The 16,736-nt window shown below is 43.8% G+C and overlaps 1 protein-coding gene and 1 long non-coding RNA gene across 2 annotated transcripts in view; one reads left to right on the top strand and one right to left on the bottom strand.

Moving 5' to 3' along the window:
- The window catches only part of LOC125948066 (protein yellow), a 31,333-nt gene extending 15,194 nt beyond the window's left edge, over nt 1-16,139 (bottom strand). The window contains exon 1 of the mRNA XM_049673739.1: nt 16,043-16,139. The gene's annotated coding sequence lies outside the window, so the exon portion shown is untranslated. The remainder of the gene's footprint in view (nt 1-16,042) is intronic.
- On the top strand, nt 1,662-3,250 carry LOC125948072 (uncharacterized). Its single transcript, XR_007468549.1, has 3 exons — nt 1,662-2,173; nt 2,311-2,504; nt 2,563-3,250. It is a non-coding gene; the product is annotated as an uncharacterized LOC125948072 (long non-coding RNA).
- Nucleotides 16,140-16,736: the final 597 nt, after the last annotated feature.

Raw genomic sequence — 16,736 nt, 5'->3', positions numbered from 1 at the left:
GGTTATAATAAATGGATCACACAATAACTAAAAACACTGATGGGAATAGAATATCTTTTGAATTTCACTCCAGCTTCTGTATAATCTCAATTAATCGAAGGATGTCAATGCGCAATGGTCTCCTGACTTGTGTCTACAACGATAACATTTCGTCATATCAGTTACCTGATCATGTACGAACATCAAACATTCCGCAATGTATGGTTTGCGAAACAGTATTCAGGATATAAAATTGGATGAGAGCAACACAATGGATACATCAAACTGTATTTGGAAAATCTAGAGACGTACTGGCATTCCTGGTTTTCGCTGCAAAGGTTGGTGGTGGTAACATTGATGGTGATTAACGCTGACGATGCGGTTTATTGAGGGTACGGGAAAACCAATTGTTAGGAAAATCAGAGAAATTAGGCAAAGGTCGGAAATGTATCCTGCAAATCATAAAAGAAACGAAAGTTGTTAGGCAAGTTACTTCTAAAATAAATCAGAATGAATGAAATGGAGCAGATAAAAGCACAAGATATTAGATTAAGTATAATATAGGAATTGACAACTAAAACGCAATAGACAGGAACTGTAAACCAACTTGAAGTGTAGATTGTGAGAGTTATGAAATGGCATGAGATAAAACTGAATGGGTGAAATGATTGAGATACGGTGAATGAATCAGAGGTTGGTTCAGGTATCATACATAACTTTCCATAACTTTCCTTCATTTAACATTCATTTTACATAACTATCTTTCATTTAACACACAATTCCAAAAAGCGGATGAAGCATCTTGTCGCGCCTATTTATGTTCTTACCCTAGGTGAATTTCTAGCTGACGGGTTCATTGCGATCATCGAAAGATCTGCAATAATAGTTGAATGGCATAAAGTCCAATGATTGAAATTGTATAGCCTTGATCACGATGCGGTGCGGATGTTTACTTCGCACACATGCTTGTCGCAAAACCGGACGGCTCATGTTAAAGATTAATGATTTGTGAATTGATTAATTGATAATGATTCCCTTCCATTTCCTTTGCGCTTGTTAGATGTTTAGAATGTCTTATGTTCGTAATTTCATCTCTATCATGCAACTTTTCAATGTTACTGATAGTGATTTTTCCTCTGAAATGGAAAAGCCCGGAGGTGGGTCGTTTGCCTCTGAATCGTCATTTACTTCATCAGTTGCATAGGCATTTCGGTCTAAACCTGATTAACTATGGTTTTCAATAGAGTCAAGATGGTGAATCTTAGTTCATTTAGCATCGATTTTATAGAAACAACATTTGGATGGCTGTTTTTCTTGAGCGAATTTTCGATTAAATTAGCATGATTGACTTTTACAACAACACTGAAATACATTCAGGCCACAGGAAAACGCTGATCAGCTTGGGAAAAAAACATTGCACGACTTCTGCCCACCAACAGTCTCGCTGAGGCATCCAAACCGTCAATTAAGTTACGTTTTAAAATGTTGTCCCTATGAAAAAAAAAAAGCACGATGTATCTGCAACAGTTTTTCAGCTGTCACAGACAATGAAAACTCGGTCTGACTCTTCTCACGTTCGCGTCTTCTCTCTCTGGCAACGGCCTACCGCAAACGATAAAAACGCGCAATTATCAAAGTATGCGAGAGTACGAGAGCAAGGAAACAAAGATGGCTTGTGAAATTTGTGCTCTGCGTTGTCTGCTGAACGCAAGCGGCTTTATGTGGTTTTTAAGTGGTGTTTTAGCGTAATTATGTGCAGTAATTACTGTTAACATGGTGCATCATTGTACTTTGATTAAGAATTATGGTTAAGTGGAAGGATTTTATAAATGCAGGTGAGTCTTTTTTGTAGAACTCTAGCCACGAGGATTTTTGGATGCGGGTGTGTGTGTGTGTGTGTTTCAAAAGGGTACGGCCGATTTCATTACAGGAAAAAAAATGGTGCAATAACGAAGCAGCCTGGTAAAGATTGAAAAGAGAAAATTGGCTTTGTTTGAGAGTAGTGCGTTTTAGCTATGGCGCAGAAAACAGTGCAGAAACAAAATGGCGTCGTTGGAGTGAAACCGTTTGGGATGCGTGCGGGTATGTTTGGTATCCTGCAGATCTGAGGCTAAGCCGTTGACTGTGTGCCCTGAAATTTCTTTTGCTGTGGATCGTGACCTCGTGCATTGCGAAATTTAAAGATGTGTTTGAGGTAAGTTGAGAATATTGTTTAAATGAAATATACCGAACGAACATGCAGCTTAATTTATCGGAATTGCATTTGCCGTCAAAATAGCTAAGCCGGGTATTTCAACAGCATGATACTCGTGTTTTAAATTGTTCTTCTAGCTGCTTCTATCCCATCAATATGCATGCAAGGATGTCGCGAGAAGCATTTACGAGAAATGAGACCAGTATTGTCTGCGGTGAATGTTTATGGTGTTGTGTAGACCACAATGGTCTTTGAATTTCATTCGAACTAATATTGATTCTAAATTCTAGCTCTGCTCGATACCAAAGAAAGCTTCCACATTTTTATTGAGGTACTGTGATTGATGAAATATTTCAGTTGGCGTTTTATAGCATGATATTTTTTTCCAGCAAAAATCGACGAAGTGAATACCTGTACACTGTGGACGAAGTACTTACAGCAAAGATTTAATGAAGGCTTCAAAAACAAAGTAAGTCCTAAAATAAGAATATTTATGCTTTTAGTGCTAGTTCGTTGGTCTGCTGGTCGGCTGGTTGTTGGAAGGAATATCTCGGTGCCTAAACCTAAAAGCAGAGCGGCCGGTAGGACGAGGGTTAGCCTGGTGCTTTTATCCGCTCTTGATTAGAACAAGTTGCAGCTTTTAACTCAGGGAAATTTGGTAAGTACCCCTTTTCAGACTTGCTTTCTGCATTTTTCTGCATATTCCTAACTACATGTTTCGTTTTTCTGCGCATCTTTTACTTGATGTTCTCTATGACGTTTCTGTCTTACTTTCATTTTATTTATACTTGTTTCATGGTTTGAGTGATCTGCCGGTTGATGCCTGTGCCTGTGCCCCAGGGCCTACTCGGTGTTTGATTGTTGTGCGGTAGGTCACTCTGGTCCATTTGGATTGGCTGCTGTTAGAAGTTGTTCTTGATTTTAATCACAAAAGTGACTATGGCTTTCAGGTATTTTGTGTCCCTCTTCTTGAAACTGCTTTCGTAATTGTCTAATCTAATATCACAGCTTTTTCGTCCTATTCTTTGTTTATCACAGAATAATTTGCTATGTCTCGCTGTTTCGGGGTACCCGGCAATTCTCGAAATTTTCATTATTAATGATTTTTATTTTGGCCAGCAAAAATTGGCTGTTGTCATGGCCTGCTTATAGTCTGTTGATGATTCTAATTTCTTTGGCTTTTAGTGACGTCTTGGGGTGCAACATTTTTACTATGAGCGCCCTTTGGATGTTGTACAATGTTTTCCCTTTTTCGCTGCTGCATTTTGAGTACCAGTGGTTACCCTCTTCCATCATTTGGTTCTTTAGCTCGATGATTATGTCTTTTAGGCAGCCCTGATTAGCTATAGTTCTATCACTGTTGGTACCTATTTTGGCATCAGCTCTTTCGTTCCGCTGGATGCCTACATGGCCGAATATCCATTGGATATCTGCCTCTATTATCATTATTATTAGTACATATTTAGAATTGCTTGCCTTAGGCTTTACAATTGTGATTCTTACAGCTATTACTTAAATACTGAGGGAGGTTGGATTGGGTACGGAAAGAGGAGATTGGAAGGTGGAAGTCGAACAGATCACTATCGGGATTGGATACCTTGGATCGTTATACCCGACCACGCAGGTATACTCAAGGATTGGCCGGACTCAGCAGCAGTGAAGAATCCTCAGGTACAGGCCACAAACATGGGTTTCGGTGGCATATGTCATGCGCACAACTTGTTGCTTGGTTGTTAGCAACAGTGTTTTGCGCATCGAGTTTACACTTTCTTGTAAACCACATCACCTCGAACCGGCCGTCGATATCGGGTTTAGATAAAGAATGGACGGCTGTTGGTAGTTTTCCTTTATGTACTTTAATGGATTTGGCAGACAGCCTTCCTTGATCATTTTACATCGCATGGTCTCTATGAACCACTCCATGCAGTCCGTATTATTAATAATGTAGGCCGTCTTTCTGCACCGTCTCTTCGAGGTGGAGTAATATATGAAATTCAATTGTTTTATAAGCCGAAGAATGTCCATAGGACATTCGGCCGTCAGATCGCTCAAAAACGACTTAATGAGCCTATGCGCCATTCTAATGTTGGGTATTTTGATGCAATAGAATTGAATAGCAGTGTGTAGGCTCATGCATGTATCGTAACATTCTTTCTCTAGCTAACCATGAAACACATAGCTGGTCTAGCGTAATGGAATACGAAGCCCAATATTTCTGGTTTCCATTCTACATCGTATAAGATACTGGTTGTTAGCAGTGGCTGATTATTGAACCCCATATATTTGGGTATTGCGATATCTGCCCTTACATCGTTAAATCGAGACGGACTCAAATGTCAATGGTTTATAAAAATATGGTGTTGCGGTGAAGAACGGATCTTGCAGCGGTCGATTTTGTCAGTCGTGTTTCCTAGTGTAAACGATTTGCCCTTCTGGTTTCCACGAGATATCACTCGAAAAATATCAAAGAAGTCTTTACAGCTTGGTGGTTCTTAACAGACTACTCTTTATTCACTAATTATCCTACTCTTACTATTACCACCACCCATCTAATACTAATACCCTTACATTCGGACACCCAGACAACCTGATCCCCAATCAGGTCCAAGTATCTTTACAATGTCGTCAATCTTCAGCGCTACTCGCTTCCGCACTATCAGTACCGCTCGTATCTTCCATCAATATTCTCCGTGGGGGCCCACGGTTTCATGCGATCCGCCGCATAAACCGTTGTCCTCCGTCGGCTCGTCCTACTCATACCCGGAACCTCCTCCAATTCATAGCGATCGTTTCCTAACACACGCTTCACCATGTAGGGTCCCTTAAATCGCGCTTCTAATTTTCTACTGTGACCCATTGCCGTGAGATCTCTTTCAACTAACGTCATATCTCCTATTTCGTACGTTACAGGCTTCTTTCTTCGCTCATCATAATATCGCTTTTGGATCGCCTGTTGTTTTTCTATAGCCCTTGCTGCTAGCCCACGCAGCTCAGCCGAATTCTCTAACGCCGAACTTTCTTCATCCTGCAACGTTAAGACTACAACATTCTGGTGTATATCTCGCGGTTGATACGTCAACACTAACGCATTTGGCTTCATCCCTGTGGTCGAATTAGGCATGTTATTTACCGACCACTGTACCGTTGGCAGACTTTCGTCCCAATGCGAACTCTTCTCGCCCACCATGCATGGAATAGCGTTGAGCACCGTTCGATTCGCCCTTTCTACTTGCCCGTTTGCCCTAGGCGAACCTACTGCTACTTTTATGTGGTAAATGCTATTTACGCGACAATATTCCTCAAACTGCCTCGAGGTAAACGCTGTGCCTCGATCAGTGATAATCCGACTCGGAGTCCCAAATATTGCTGTCGCCTCTGCCATGAAACTAAGCACTGGCCCTGTCTTTGTCGACCTTACTGCTCGGGCAACCACATATTTCGAAAATCCACACGTGAGGAGCAACACATACATATTTCCCTTAGCGGACCTCACAAACGGTCCCATATGATCTATGTGCACTATTTTAAATGGTACTGGTTCCTTCGGTAACGGATGTAGATACCCTTCAGGCTTGCCAACTTTACTTTTCTGCAACGCGCACTGTGGACAAGCCTGCGCGTACGCCCTAATGTACTTGCGCATCTTCGGAAACCAGAATCTATCTTTTATCCCTTCTAGTACCTTGTCCACCCCAAAATGACCCATCTCGTCGTGATAAGTCCGAATTATTCTCCAACGCACCCGACTTGGCACCACAAATTTTTTGTCTCCCTCTATCACTCTGAATAGTCGATGCCTGTCCAAATGATAGCATTGCTGCATCTGTCTCTCTTCGTCAGTCATCGGAGACCTGCCTAAGACGTCGATGATGCTGCATATTTTCGGGTCCTGCCTCTGCAGTGCTACTAGAATGTCGCTGTTGCTAACGTCGATGGGCATCATGTCATCTAACACGTACCCCATACTCCCGTTGGCCTCCACCGGATTTCTGCTTAACGCATCTACATGTCGCATCGATGTTCCCGGTCTATGCTCCATCCTAAAATCATATTCCGTCAGCTTTAAAAACCATCTAGCAATTCGCGCATTCATATCTCGCTTCTGATAAGTATCCCTTACTGCGCTACAATCTGTTCGTAATACAAAAAACTTCCCAATTAAATAATGGCGAAAACGTTCTATACTCGTCACCACTGCGAGAACCTCTAACTCATAACTGTGATATTTACGCTCAGCTTCCGACGTTCGTTTGCTATAGTAACTAATTGGATGCCAGCCTTCGTCTGTGCGCGTGAGTAAAATACCCGCCAATCCTTCTTGCTATGCATCGGTGTGTAATTCTATCTCGCGGCTCGGATCGAACAATACTAATAAAGGTCGCTCACTGAGTTCTTTCTGCAACCTTTCGAACGCTCTAGCTTGCACACACTTCCACTCAAACTTAGCCTCCTTGGGCAACAACGAGAATAGTGGTGCCGCTTTCACGCTAAATTGAGGAATAAATCGTCGGAAAAACCCTGCTAATCCCAGAAACTGCTGCACTTGTAAAACATTTTCCGGCACGGGAAATTCCTGAGCCGCACGGGTTTTCCCTGAGCCAGGGCGAATGCCCTTTTTGGTCACTTCAAACCCAAGAAACTCCACTGATGTCTTGAAAAAATGGGACTTCTTCAAATTAATCGTAAATCCGTTATCCTTCAAAACCTGAAGTAATTTTTCAAACTTTATCAACAACTCTGCTACCGTTTTTCCACCAATCACCAAATCATCAATGTAAGCCACTATTCCTTCCTTTCGCAACTTGGCCGTTATTTGGTTCATGGCTCGCTGAAACACCGAACACCCATTTGCCAATCCGAAAGGCATTCGTAGAAACTGGTAGTGACCATCACGTGTAGAGAATGCGGTATACGCTTGACTGTGCTCGTCCACCGGGATTTGGTAGTATCCTGAATATAAATCTACTGTTATAAACAGCTCTGCTCCACTAAGTTTGTTTAAGCACCACTCAATATCCGGCATCGGGTAACGATCCTTCACTGTTTTCTGGTTTAACAGTCGATAATCTACTGCCATACGCCACGCTCCATCTTTTTTTGGAACCATAACGACTCGACTACTATACGGTGACTCCGATTCTTTTATAATTCCGGCTTCCAATAATTCCTCAACGATGTCTCGCAAAGCCGCCTCTCTGGCATATGCCATTCGATGTGGCTTTATATAGACTGGCTCTTTATCCGTTAGCATAATTTTCATTTCAGCATTTTTGGCCACTCCTAACTCTTTCATATTGGTCGCGAAGCAGCCCCGATACTGGTTTACCAATTCTACTATCTCTTTCTTAGGACCTTCTGCGTTAACGTCCTTTTCTTCTATTTCTGCCTTTTCATCCGCGGTTGTGATGGTGAACATCGACTCGTACTTTCTCGGTTGCACTCCCACAACTGCACCATCTCGATCACTTTCTTTTACCTCCAACTCGCTGGGGAGTGTTACCTACCCATTTCGGGTCTCCATTATCATCCCGCGGCCATTTAGAACATCGCGGCCGAGGATCACCGCCTGTGTTTGTGACCAATCTGGGACTACGTTTAGCTTTACTTCTAACGCTACTTCATCCACTCTCATCGTTGTCACTAACACGCGATCTACATTTATTCTCTTTCCTCCAAAACCCACCAACGTGGTGTTAGTGTCCTCATTCCCGCCCTTTGCCAAAGAGCTCTTAATAGTCGACACTTTACAGCTCGAGTCAAGTAATGCATTCAGCTTTTGCCCATTTACCTCCACTACTTTCACGAAATTATTGCCTTCTTCCACCATTTTCATTTGTGCAAATTTGTTCTTTTCTTTTTTCGGCTTGGGACATCGGTTTGCTAAATGCCCTGCTTCGTGGCAATTATAACATTTCTTGCTGAACTTATCATTCCCACCTTCCACTCTTGGTGCACTTTCAACCTTCGGCGCACACTCTTCTGCCTCATGCACTCCTTCTATCCATTTCAGCTGTGCGATCAGTTCTTCTATCGCATCAATTCGTTCTGCTAATCGTACCGGCGATTTAGTTCCAAATTCTCCCAATCCCGCTATCACGTATTTCACTATCACACTCTCGCTGAACTCGGCTCTCTTTCCGAGTGCCACCTGCGAGTACACATACTCTTCGATGCTTTCCTCTTTCAGCTTTTTTCGTTGCGTCATCTGCTTGTGGTAGTAGATCGGATCGCGTGGCGATGGGTAGGCTCGCATCAATTTTGCCGCAAAAACGTTCCACGCTGCAACCTCCTTCTGCACGCTGGCTCACCATAGCTTGGCAGAGCCTTCCAGATATAACCGCGCGCAATGCAACTTGGTGGGGCCATCCCACCCGTAATGATCCGCCGTTACCTCTATCTCCTGCAGCCACTCTTCCGCCGACAAACACGAGGCGTCCTTGGGATTGAAACGCGTCACTAACTCGCGCAACTCTCGAAAATCCGGCCTGCGTGCCTCCCTCCCCCGACCTCTTGTCGCTTCAGCTGCCAACCCCTTTAGCATTGCAATCTCGGCCTCCTTAGCAGCCAACTGTTGCTGCAGTTTCGTCATTTACTCATTTTTGCTTCTTTTCGTATGGTTACGCTACACCCCGGCACTGCTTCTTCGCTGCTTACACTATCTGCGCGTGTTGCGGGCGTGCTCATTTCCCACACAATCCAGTATGTATCCTTAACCAACACACGATACTTCACTTCTTTAGCCTTTTCTTCACCGTGGCTTTACTCTCAACTCCAGATCCAATCCTGTCTACAGATTGTAAACGATTTGCCCTTCTGGTTTCCACGAGATACCACTCGAAAAATATCAAAGAAGTCTTTACAGCTTGGTAGTTCTTAACAGACTACTTTTTATTCACTAATTATCCTACTCTTACTATTACCACCACCCATCTAATACTAATACCCTTACATTAGGGAGAATGACGGGAAACCTCTTGTCGAACGGAATTTCCGGGTGCACTCCTAACCTGCCGTTCACTCTTAAGACACCGTCTGCATCTAGAATCGGATCTAACTTGTAAATTACGCTTGAGGGGGGGAATCTTTCCACGTTCTTCGATCGCCTGGTGGTTCAAGTTGCCGGTTAAGATACTCATTTCGTCGGGAAAGCATTCGAATTGGGTTTGTTTCCAAAGGCTGACTTCAGCCCTTTGGAGTTCCTGTTGACTTAGCGGTTGTTGCGCGGATGGCAGTTGAGCTTTGATGTGCGATTTTTGCCTTTTGCTTGCTTTAATCGTGTGAATCGGCAGACCACCCTTCATGCGCTCACAGTTACCTATGAAGCGCAACACATAAGCCATTGTTCTCAGCAGGGTACTCCATTTCGATATTCTGTCCACAGACACCATTCCGTGGAAAAGCACTATACCTCGGGCTTCTTCTCCCGTATCTTCCATCGGCGTTTCTTTGGCCGGCCACCGATGCTCGGGCTGGCACAAAAACGATGGTCCCTTGAACCATTCACTCTCACTATCCAGGAACGCTGATTTGTTCCATTTGGTCAGCAGGTCCGCTACGTTTGATTTGGTTGGGATCCACCGCCAATCTGTGGCCCGAGTTATCTCGAGAATTTCACCGACCCTAAATGCCACAAATTGCTTATATTTGTATTGGTCCGATCTGAGCCAACTGCATACCGTGCTCGAGTCTGACCAAAGTATGCATCGGTCAATTTGTAACGTGAGCATTGTCGTGATTGTTCGTGTCAACCTGGTGCCTAAGACCGCGGCCATTAACTCGAGCCGTGGAATCGATTGGCGCTTTAGGGGTGCAACCTTTGCCCTTGCCATCACTAAGGTGCAGCGGATGGTGCCTTGAACGTCAACGCGTAAGTATCCAACCGCACCGTATGCGCTCTCGCCTGCGTCTGTGAAGATGTGCAGTTCAATCGATTCTACATCTTTCGACTCCCAGTCACCTAGATAGCATCTTGGAATGCGTATCCTCTCTACTTCTGCGAGGGAGGCTGTCCACAGTTTTCACTTCTCCCAGCAGCTATCTCCGATTTTCTCACCCCATGTACAGCCGCTACGCCACACGTCCTGTATGATTATTTTCCCTGTATTGAGTAGGGCGACATTAGTCCAAGAGGGTCGAAGAGTCCCATGACGCTGCTCAACACTTTCCGTTTGGTGGGTCGATTTTCACATAGCTGTAATTGCCTTTGAGAACTCTATCTTATTTTGGATCACAAAACTAGCTACGGTTTTGAGGTACGTCGCATCCTTCTCTCTGAAACTTTTTTCGAATCTTTCTAACGTAATGCCACGGTTTCGTCTATCCACCATGTATCTTACACAGGAGAAGGTTTTGTGTCTTCCTGTCTCCGGTTCATGGCAAGACTCGCAATTTTCATTATTGGCAATCTTCATCTTAGCCAACCAATATTTGCTGTAATCGTGTCCTGCGAGTAGCCTATTGATTATCCTAATTTCTTTCGATTTCAGACTCGTTTTATTATGCCACATTTCAGTGGGTATTACAGTTTGGGTATAGGGTTTTTCCTTTGTCGGCACTGTACTGCGTGTACCACTGGTTGGCCTCTACCATCATTTGGTTTTTCAGATTTCTGATAATGTCCTTTAGGCTCTCCTTAATTTCGATTATCCTGTCACTGGCAGTTCCTATTTTGGCCAGGATGTCCGCCCTTTCGTTTCCATGGATCCCCACATGACTGGGGATCCATAGTATAGTTGCCTCTGCGTACCTACAATTGCTTAGTACATTACAAATGGTCTCTTCGACGATGTCACTCTCCAATGCATTTTTCAATGTTTCGCAGGTCGCCTTGCTGTCGGTGAGAATTATAGGTCGACGCACGTTCCATGCGATAGCCAGTTTGAGAGCTTTGTCTATTGCTGTAAGTTCTACTGTGCAACGTTTCGCTCGAGTTTGTATGCCCATTCCCTTGTCACTACTGGCTCCTGAATGACTATTCCTATACCGCATTTGTCGTCCGTTAAACTCCCATCGGTGTATATGCGTGGTCCGTCTTTGGCATATTTGTTGATGTACTCACAGCAGATCTGCTTTGCAGCTTGTGTGTTGTGATCACTTTTGCTTCCTAGAAGTCCTGGCATATTTTCTCTTATTACTATATCACAGTGTTTGAAATCATTTGGTACAAAAGTGGGGATCCTTTTTGTGAGGGTGCCATTCTCAATTGCCGACAGTTCTTGTCCCGAGTATCGTTTCTTTGTGGATGATCTTTTTACGTTGGCAAGTTGTTGCCTATTAGCCACCGAATATGCCATTTCTTTTGCCATTTCTTTGGCAATTACATACTTCCTACGTATGTTGGACGGGATTTCTGCTGCCAGCGCCATCAGGGAGTTGATTGGAGTGATCCTCGTACATCCAGTCACCTTCCTGAGTGACTGGTGTAGTATCACCTTGTCGATTTTGGCAAGCGTGTTTTTTTTTGGCATTATTAATCAGGGATGCTCCGAACGCCATCGATCCTCTGATTATTGCCCTGTGAACCTGGATTGCCTTCTCGGGTCTGACGTTGTTTTTTCGGTTACATATCATTTTTATAACGTCCAGTCTTTTTTGGGCTCTTTGTATAGCTTCGTTTGTGTGCTTCTGGAAACTTAGCTTCTGGTCAATTATCATTCCCAGGTACTTGTATTCTTTTACTCTTTCGATCCTATGTCCATTCAAACTGATGTCCAGCTCTGCCTCCGTTGGGAATGTCATCATCTTGGTTTTTTCCCAGTTTACTTCCATATCCAGTTCTTTTGCTGTGCTCGTGAAGGATTCCAATGACTTTTTTAATTCCGCCTGTAGGTGCTCGATAGTGCCAACGGCCACTATGGCGAAGTCGTCGGCATATTGGATGATTCTCGTTTTCCCTCCGCAATTTACTCTATGACATTCATGGGTGTATATATTAAATAGCGTTGGTGACAGTACATCCCCTTGGGGGAGCCCGTGAGATACTACCCTTGTCACGCTATTTGTCCCTACCTTGATCTTCATTGTTCTATTTGTTAGAATGTCGTAAATCCAGTTGACCACCGCTGCTGGCACCATGATTGCCTGCAATATTTTCGCTAGTTTTTCCACATTTACACAGTTATACGCACTCTTTAAGTCTCTAAATATAATTCCCGTATGTGATCCTTCACGATTGTTTTTGTGAATTTCATTGACGAGAAGGTTCGTGGCCGTGTGAATTGACCTCTTTTTTCGAAAACCGAACGAGGTGGACGGGATGACTAGGTGCTTCTCTGCAAATTCTTGCAGTATCTCTAACACTGCAGAGCTTACCATTTTGTTAGGGTTGGCAGTAACGCTATTGGCCGGTAGTTTTTTGCGTCCAGCAGATCTCTTCCCTGCTTAGGGATCGCCGCATTTTTTATCACCTTAAGCTCTTTTCCTGCTTTTCCTCTTCTCCACCTTTCATTGAGATTATTGATTATTTTTTCCGTGCACTCTTCGTTCAGCATCCTCAACATTTCATAGCTAACGCCATCATCCATGCCTGGGGCCGTGTTTCTCTTTGACTCCAGTATTCTGTTCCATTTCTTTTTGTCTATGAGATCCTCGTCTGTTGTGATTTGTGGTTTATATTTGTTCGCATTTGTCCTACTGACATCGGGGAAATTGATCATCATGAACTCTTTTACTTTGTTCAGGTTATTATGAACCGCGTTGGTGTTCCCGTTGGCCCACTTGCTGCCCTTGCACTTGGCAATGAGGCGCCATAGCTCGCTGGTGGACTTTTGCTGATCTGTCCTGTCCAGCCACTTCTCCCAGTTCTTTTGTTTGTTCAACTTCTTCAGGTACCTCAGGTGCGAGTTTCTTTTTGGCATTTATTTCGTTGTCCAAAGTGCGGTTGGCAGCATATTCCACGTTTGCAACATTTTTATCGTCCCATGTTTGTCCAACGTCAGCGTCCCACCAGGCCTTTGGGGGTGACGTTGATTACTTTAGTGTTCGCTTCCCTTATTTTCCTGAATTCTTTGGTGAAGCGGTTCAGCTGAAAGTCTTCCGTGGGTTTCATCTTATAGATATCTTTGGCCATTCGCTTAGGGTTTAATATCACAGTTTTCGTCATTTTCTTTGCACATCCTTCTATATCTGTAAATATCACCCGGTGACCACTGCCACCTATCTGTATCTCACTTACAGTCCTTTTTGACTTCAGGTACATATCGGCGGAGATTATCGTTAAATCTATAGCCGAATTTCCTCTGTTCGGGTCCTGGTTAATAAAAGTCTGTTCCTGTTTATGTAGAAGGACTAGGTTTGTTTCGTTGATTTCGTTAAACAAACTTTCTCCCCTACTGTCAGTATGCTCGTTGCCCCATACTTGATGGTGGGCATTAAAATCTCCCACTAGTAATTTTTGGCTGGCACGTGATTCTTTGGTCTCAGTGATTATTTTTGTTATCGTGTTCCTGAATCGGGCTATAGGCGTTCTCGGGCTCACGTACACACATGTTACTAACATGTGAGGATCCACAATTTCCGCCGTGGCCACTTGTATTTGACCATTTGTATCAGCCGAGTTTGTCTTCCCTATATTATAGCAGTTCTTTACGGCTATCAGGCTGCCACCGTAGCCGTCTTCTCTGCAACGTTTCCTGCAGGCACAGGACATCGGCCTCATTTTGTGCAGCAATTCTTATTATTTCATCCCTGTTTGCTTTCCATCCGTGGATGTTGGCTTGGATGATTTTAATTGACATCTAGTAAACTAGATTTGGCTTCCTGATTGGTCGCTCAGGTACATACATCAGTTGTATATATAGATTCGTCGTCAATGGAGAAGATGAATTCAGTGTTGTCTGTTAACGTTACTCTTCGCTTAGTTGTGTTACCCCTTTCCGGGTCGCTTCTCATAATTGATTCTGTTTGGGTTGTGCTGAGTTCTGTTGTTTTTTTAGTCTTTGCTCTTGCTTTTGCTGTTTTTAGTGCATTCTGTGTCTGTGTCACTATTGCTAGTGCTTGGCATGTGCTGTGTGTTCTCTATCTGATCTTGTTGCGTTGTCGTTTCTTTGTTGTCTTTTTCGGGTGTTTTTGTTGAATAATCTGTGGTTGTTGTTGTTGTCGATGATCTTGTTATTTCTGTTTGTTTGCTGATTTCTGTAGGTCGGTACTGTTGTGTGTTCTTTAGAGCGCTGGAAAAGGTGGCCTGGCCCTGTTAGTGAAGTTTCTCGGTATCGCTGAGCATGCCTCCCTCCTCAACCTTCTGGCAGCCCCGTACGGTACTTTCCTTTCTGTTTTGATCCTCTGGACCTCACCGAAGACCGGATAGCTCTTGTCCAGAGTGTGGTGCTCCTCCCCGCACGACACACACCTGACCTCCGTGCATTGGTCCTGATGCATTGCTTTGCTGCATTTTGCGCACGTTGCCTCTGATTTACAGTTTTTTTTAGTGTGCCCCAGGTTCATGCAATTCGTGCATCTCATGGGCCTTGGTATATAGACCTCCACCTTTAGCGGATAAAGGCCGAAATCCACACTCCTCGGCACTCTCGGAAGCTTAAATGTAATTATTGCCGTTTTGGTCCTCCGGCGCTGTCCTTTCTTTTGAGGATATAGACCTCGGTGGCCTTTTGGGTCTTAAGCCCCTCCAGAATCTCGCCCTCCGTCTGAAACGCTATATCATCAGTTCTGATGACGCCTTTCACTACGTTCAGCGTGGGGTGTTCGGAAATTTTTATCCCGATCTTTTCCTTTCCCCAGACGCATTCTTTGATATTCGTAAGCTTTTGCGCCTGCCTTAGGGATTTCGTACGAACTAAAATGTTTCCGTCTCTAAGCCTTCTAGCCTCTAGGGGTTTTTCACCGATTGCATTCTCGATTATTTTGTCCAGCAGGAACGGGTAAACTTTGTCCAAGCTTTTGCCAGCTGTTAGACTCTCCATCAGCATAATTTGTTCTTCATCTCCGGACATGTCGTCCTCGAATGGGATAGCCTTTTGCGCATTTCGTCTCTTACGTTTTTCCTTTGGCGCCTCTGCCAGCACGGCGTACTCGTTTCTCAGGGGGATTCCTCCCCCCGGGGTCTACGACCCCCATGTCCTTCATCACCGCCCTACTTCCACGAACTAGCCTCTCGCTTTTTACACCACGTCCCTTCTGCGATACTTTCCCGTTGAAATTTCTTCCGTCCGAGGTCTTCTGTTTGTCGTTTGTTGGTTATAATCTTCAGAAACACTTCAAAACACTTCCGCGTGCTGTGGGTGTCGACTGGTTCGTTTGGTTCAATGTTCGGTCTTTTGCTACCACGAATACGAAACGACGAAACGCAAATTTCATCGGCAAGTCATCTCCATTTCGACATCTTACGTTTGTAGGCAAATGAGTTTACAGGTTGTTCCTTTTGAAGTGTGCCGAGCTGAAGGTGTTAGATTTTGTGGGGAACTCCTGAGTCATTTCTGTATTTACGCTCCATTCATAATGAATGAACGAATAGTATTAGCGACGCATTGGAACATGTTTGATCGATGAAACGTTATTAGCTGTTTGCTTTAAATAGTTATCTTGCATGTTTTCCCAATTTCATCATAACAATGAAGATACCATTAGGTACAATTGGTTTGGCTATTGTAAACGGTTCAAGTGCTATTGCTTCACCGTGTGTATGACTTAACAATTATTTTTACATGCTTGTGGGTCGATTGCAATGGGAATTGGATGCAATGGGAATTTGGGAAAATGAATTTCCAAAACATTACTATTTCGATCGTTTAAAGGCCTACACTGGATGACGAACGAGTATAACTTTTAGATATCACTAGTCAAATACATCATATAGAGACGGTAACGTCAAACAATTAATTGGTACAATTGATCACCGGGCTAACTAATACTCACAGTAGCTTCTAGAAACAAGATATTCTAATGCTAAACCAGGGACGTCCTACTGACTACCAGCGCATTCGAAACGTGGCGATCTGCTCGCGATGAGCGCGAAACAACAAATCGTCGACGGACCAACATCGGTGGAATGGAAAGTATCTGCGGTCGGCTCTGGCGACGATCACGCAACGCACACGAAACATTGCTACTCCACTCGAGTAGGCCTCTCTATGTTCGGTTTTGTTTGCTCGCCGACTGCGATTGTCCTTCTTAACGGTTCTCGTTAACTTCTTGGATGCGTTATTTGAAACGAATGAAAATACTCTCGAATAAACCGGTAAGAGGGAAAGGGGTTTGCTGTGAGTTCTAGCTCTCTGGCGAGCAGAATATCGCGCCGTCGGAACCCATGTTGAATGCGATGCACGCGGTTGATTCGTTTGGGAATTCCCATATGCTCCAACTTTGCTGACTAATGAATCACATTTTGATTCGTTGGAATATGGTTTTGAACAGTAGCTACAAACAGCTATAACTACATTTTGAACATTTTGACTGCAGGAAGTGCAGCCTGTAGGATTTTGTAAAGTAAAACAAAAGGGTCGCATTTTTATTTCCTGCAAACTCGTGTTTTATTTACTTAAGGCTGTGCGTTTGAAATACTGATTATACGTACTCTTGAATACCCGGGCAAACAAGCAACGTTGATGAT

This window comes from Anopheles darlingi, chromosome 2 (genome assembly GCF_943734745.1).
Source record: "Anopheles darlingi chromosome 2, idAnoDarlMG_H_01, whole genome shotgun sequence".
Taxonomy (NCBI): domain Eukaryota; kingdom Metazoa; phylum Arthropoda; class Insecta; order Diptera; family Culicidae; genus Anopheles; species Anopheles darlingi.
This window is presented reverse-complemented; position numbering and strand designations above follow the sequence as displayed.